The sequence below is a fragment of the Nematolebias whitei genome, chromosome 18, assembly GCF_014905685.2.
Source record: "Nematolebias whitei isolate Nwh7 chromosome 18, NemWhi1, whole genome shotgun sequence".
NCBI lineage: Eukaryota > Metazoa > Chordata > Actinopteri > Cyprinodontiformes > Rivulidae > Nematolebias > Nematolebias whitei.
The window spans coordinates 34259566-34265394 of record NC_056515.1 but is presented as its reverse complement, the minus strand read 5'-3'; the positions used below and the strand labels follow the sequence as shown (position 1 = coordinate 34265394).

The 5829-nt window shown below is 34.7% G+C and overlaps 1 protein-coding gene across 1 annotated transcript in view; it reads left to right on the top strand.

The window, feature by feature from the left end:
* The window catches only part of grin3a (glutamate receptor, ionotropic, N-methyl-D-aspartate 3A), a 63551-nt gene that overhangs the window by 31152 nt on the left and 26570 nt on the right, over positions 1–5829 (top strand). The window lies entirely within an intron of this gene.

Here is a 5829-nt window from a genome sequence, read left to right as displayed (position 1 = left end):
ATTATGAGCAGGTAGATGTTTAACAAACTGTTAAAATACACCAAAATGAAAGAAATCACTTTTTTTTTTTTTTTTCAAATTTTCTGGGGAAGGACTCCCAGAAACGGCCTTGTCAGCCATTTGATTTAGCATTTTTATAAATGAATAAGTTTGTTGATTGTATCCTGAGTTCTGTTCTGCATTTGGGTTCTTTCGATGGAGCTTTAGGGCCACGTTAAAAATTAAAAACAATAATTCAACTAATAAAATTATGTGAATAAAGTTTTATATGAGACTTTTTGCAGCTCTCATGTTTTGTTTTTTCCACGAGTCGGATCCACAACGCAGCCTGTCAATCAATCCAGTAGGCGTGTCATCAAATAACCAATCCGAAGCAAAATGAGTCGTAATATTATCTGAACTCCGACACAAAAAGCAGGTTTACCGCATTTGAACTGGTAAAATGAAGAATGTTGAGCATCTTGTTAAGTTATACTTTGGTATAAGTTTTACAAATAAGGAGAGAGTTAATCTGTGAGCACATCAGCATCAGATTATTATCAGCATCAGGACTTTGAACCTGCTTACAGTAAGGTGGTACACTTCGATGGGCTGCAGCAGCTCTACGCAGGTAAAGAGCATTTAGAGAGCTGAAAAAAAAAGTCTCATTCGACTTTATTCTCGTAATTTTAGGGCATTTAATTTTTAATTTTATTTTTTTCTTAGCTTAGCCTTAAAGCTCCATCGTAGGGTTCTAACCTCTTGTAAACATGTTAAAGTTTAAACAGCAATAGTTGGGGGTTGCAAATCTTTTTGTTTTGATTGGTGGGTCGAAACGTGAATAGTTTCGGAATCAATGATTTGATGCAGTAATTGTAATTATTTTATTTGTATTTAATTTTAATGTTTTGATTATTTGATATACACTCTAAAAGGTGGGTCATCAGAAAGGTGCCAACAAAGCAAAAACATAAACAACAAAATAGATTTTACTCGTGTGTGTTATTTTTACATTTCAATGTATGCAGATACAGCTTTTTCATTGGTATGGGGGACAGATAAGGTTTTTTGTTTGTTTGTTTTTTTCATTCATTTTTCCCCACCAGACAATTCGTCTGGAGTCGAAGCATGTGTTGAAGTTGTGGAGTTGAAGAATGCATATCAAAAGGAGGGAAAGTAGGATCTCCCAGCTTGATGATCAATACAAACTGAAAATAAATGCTGCATGATGGATGTCTCTCCTGAGCCAGTGTACTCTGTTTGCTCCAGGCAGGATTGCTTTAAGAAGATGAACTCTTGACAAACATATTCTGCGTGTGCTGTGAAAACGATGCTCTTTGAAAGTTGGTCGAAAGAGAAACATGTTTAGATTTTGTTTGAACATATAATGCATGCAAGTAAAATCAAAGTGCATTTAATTCATCTTGCTTGGACAGTGACGCTGACTTGATTACAGCTTCCGTGTAGAGTTTATATTTAAAGTTGTATTTTTTTTTTCTTCTTTTAAGTGGCATGCAATGCTAAAACAAAATGAGCATGACATTGAATTAGGGTTGCTGCAGAAAAATATGATTCACCAAGATGTCACTCTTCAACTCCGAATCAGGACTCTTGCTTCAAATGTCATCATTTATCATTTTAAGAGGAGGGGGAAAAAATCATGCCACTTTGCATAAAAGCTAACTTCCCCCCACTCCCACATACACACACATTTTATTTATTAATTTATTTATTTTAGTGTGGGTGTTTTATGGTTACTTTAATTTTGTTGGTGCTGCAGGATCACTTCCTGTTCTGGGGGCTTTCTTGTTGGAATTATTTAATTATCTGTGACTTCTCTGGGTTCCCCAGTTCCTTCAGACCAAAAACATGCATGTTAAGCTAAATGTGTAGCTTTAAATTCTCCTTAAGTGTGAGTGGTTGTTTGTGTCATTGCTCAATGATGGACTTGCAACCAGTCCACTATGCCAAGCAACTTAGCATAGTGATGATGTGTGACATGGTATGATCTGAATTTTAAAATAAGTTCATACAAGAATGCTTTGTTTTTAACTTGATTGCTAAAAATCATATTGGGTAATTCTGACAACATTCACAAATGGGTTTTATGAGTTTTTATCATTTAAAGGATAATTTTTAACATGACTCATTCTTCATTTTTTAGTTGTTACTAACATTTTTCTATAAAGTGGGGGGGGGGGGGGGGGGGCTTAAAACCCTTAATTGCTCAAGCTTCTTTGTGCACTTCTATTGGTTAATCTTAAGATTTAGTTTAACTATCTGCACAAATTAAAACACAACTCGTAAAGGAAAGCCTCAAACAAAAATTATCTGCTGATGCAAATAAGGTGGAAGAATTCCAAAATATGTTCCTGTGAGAAAATGAAGTCATGCAGAAATAGTTTGGCCTATTCTAAGTAAAAGCAAATCTGTAAAAGGTTTGGCATAAAAATAAATTGAAACAACTGTCTCATAAAATTTACTAAAGTACCAAAAATGCGTTAATTAAAAACACATGCATAAACCCAAAACATAGATTTATGTTCTATTGTATTGTGCATACTATTAATTTGGGATTATGCATGGATTTAATGTTGCAGCTTTTTTTGAAAGAAAAAAAAAGGCATGTTATAATTTTAGCTGATCAGACTCTGTGAAATCAAAATTTCCCTTATTTTTAGGGTTACTTTATTATGAGGGTACTGTTAAATGTGTAGCTAATTGACAACACAAAGTCCTGTATGTGTACTTTTAAATTATTTAGCTATTTCTAAATTTGCTTCTTTGTAAACTTTCTTACCATCCATTCACTGGATGTTACTGAGTAAACAAGCAATGCACTGATGTCACCTTATTGCTGAGGGATTTGAACAGAAAATGTTTTCAAGTATTCAAGTGGGTATAAGTTGCACTGTGTATAAGAATATAATTTTATTTTTTTATTTATTTTATTTGTCCCAAGCAGCACAGAGAGACGGATTCTGACAAGTGGAGGGTGCAATTTAAATACCACATGGCACACTGGTGGAGTCAGGGGGTGACCAGTGGTGGCTTTGGCCACCCCAATGGCCACCTTAATCATTTGAGGAAACGATACTTTTAAGCAATATAAAAATTTGAAAGCATAATGGTTTCCTCAAATTGTTTATACATATATATATTTTTTTTTTTTGTTTTTTTTTGAGGAAATATATGTACCTATATCCAATTTTAAATTGTGAACTTTTTCATGCCTAGATGCAGCCACACCAAGATGGAAGTCGGTACCTCACTTGTATTTCAAGTCATCATGCTCACAACTTGCATGGACATAGGATATTTCCATTTCCCCCTCTTTACGCCACAACAGGGGAGGATAAAGAACAGTGCACATCATTACTTCCATATATGTTGTGGTTTTACTAAAAAAAAAAAAAAAGATCAAGTCAATGTAGCAAAGATGTCTTCATTCAGAAAAGTGTAATGATTCATCAGTAAGTTGTGCCAGTCAGGATCGAGGCGAACTCTTAGACATCCTTTAAGTTCAGCAGCAATCTTTATCTCTCCTTTAGCTGTTTCCCGCCTGTTCATTCGTAAAAGAATCCATTGCTTTGCTGTCATCTCCTGCCAGCACAACTCTGCCTAATGTGTCAACATTTAAACATTAAATGGTACAGATGTCCTCATTTACCATATTAACCACAGTCATATGTGACCTTTTAATAAAACTCTACACGTTACTTCCACAATTTGCACGGCTGCAAGTGAGCAAATGCGTCTCACTTCCACTGTGTGCAGTCGGGGAAAACGACTCTCCACAGGTAGCTTAACATGGACAAGCTGAAGTAAAGACACTGACCTTCAAACAGAGGAGCTGAGTTGTCAGCTTGGCTTAGATCCTGTTAAAGATGTATAAAAGTCAACATGGTGCTGGGAAGGGATTTTTTCTACTGAGCAGGGTGACAGAGTAGAAATATTTTGAAAAAAGGTCACATCGGCTACATCATTACCCCCTGAGGGCGTGTCAGAAAGGTGTGCATCAACCTGCCCAGGATAGATGCCAGAATTTATATATATTTTCTTGTACACCCAAGCAGACACAACTCAGTGGCAAAGGTGTGTGTCTCTTTTATTTATTTATTTCTTGTTCTGTGTGTGAGTGCAAGTGTGTGCATCTAACGTAGTGTCTGACACTCTTAGGCAGCCAGTAGCACAGCTCCTTTAAAGAGATGGCTTGTTCACTGGAGCGTGGTTTGTCTTACACACACAAACACACACACACCTTCTATTCAGCAACCAAGGCCTCTGAGATATACTTTTCTAAAGGGTAATTTTGTAAAGAATAACCAAGAGTGGGAAAAGATCATACAATGAAATCAGTAAATCTCAGATACAAAGATCATTAACTGTTTATATAAAAATAACATTGACCTAAAAAGCAAGAGAGAAATGACAGATTCTGTGAAGAACATTCAGACTTTTTGATTTGTATTCTTTACGTCATGAGCGCTTCTATGAAGAAAAACACAAATGGCTTTTAAAATACCTGCGTAACTCTAAATAATGCGTGTGAGGTAATGGATATGAGTGAAGTGGAGTTATAAGGCCTCATCAGAACCATTTAAAGAAGGGAGAGTTTCAACCCAAGTTAGCTTGCATGGAACAAATGTGTTTAAGTGCACGGACGTCATACATCTGGGCAGAAGGCCAGTGACCATGTCTGGGGAGTGAGTACCTGACAGGTAGGAGAAAAACAAGTCTGTTATGTTTTTCTTTCTCCTAAGACTTCCTTACTAGAAGAAAAATGCATTTCCTAAAACATCAATAACAACAGTGCACTGTTTTTCCCTTAGCATATTAAAAATTTGGAGACATTTGTTTAACCAAGAAAAACCCTGTACAATATTTACAATGTTATACAACCATCAGTGTTGGCTACCTTTGGAATTTAGAACTTTTTTTTTTTTTTTTATGTCCTGGGTCAGATCACTTTACAATGCATGGTAAGCAAACATCTGCCATAAGGTCCCTAAGCTGTAGTTGGAATGTGAAGATTATACAAGCAATTTTGCATCTTTTTATGTCTTCTTTAAACTCACTCTTCATTTTTATGTTAAATTTGTGTTTCTCACTTGAACGATAAGAACATGTTTTTACTATTTCTTCATAAAAGCAAAACGATGATGACAGTGAGAGTGTTTTTGCCCAGTTTGTGGCATTAGCAATATATATGTTGTATGTAATATAGGTAATATATATGTATTTTAATGAAACTGACTGGATATCAATCATTTCTACAACTGATTAATTTTAGGAGTTTGCCCCATTCATCATGGCCACCACACTTTAGCAAGCACAAACATGTCTAACTCAAATAATTTGACTGATACTCTACTGAAACGTGTGTGTGTTGGTAAGACGGAGTATGTGTGTTAATGGGAGGGAGGTGGGTGGAACAGTGAGGAACATAATTATTAGATTTGTTGTTTTGAGTTTATTGAATAGATCCAGTACAGCATAACATATAACAAAGTATTTAATACTGTCTTTTCCATAAGCTTCTGGTTTTAGCGATTTTTGGTAAAATATTTTAAACTGATAGAGTAAAACACAAATGTGTTACTAGCACATATGTAAGGCTTCAAAATATGTTATTTTGAAATTAGAAATTGTGTTCAATTACTTTTAACAAGTAATAACATGTACAACTTTAAACAGGAATAACATATATATGCATATATATACATATACACACACATATCTCTCTCTCTCTCTCTCTCTCTCTCTCTCTCTCTCTATATATATATATATATATATATATATATATATATATATATATATATATATATATATATATATTATTTTATTTTT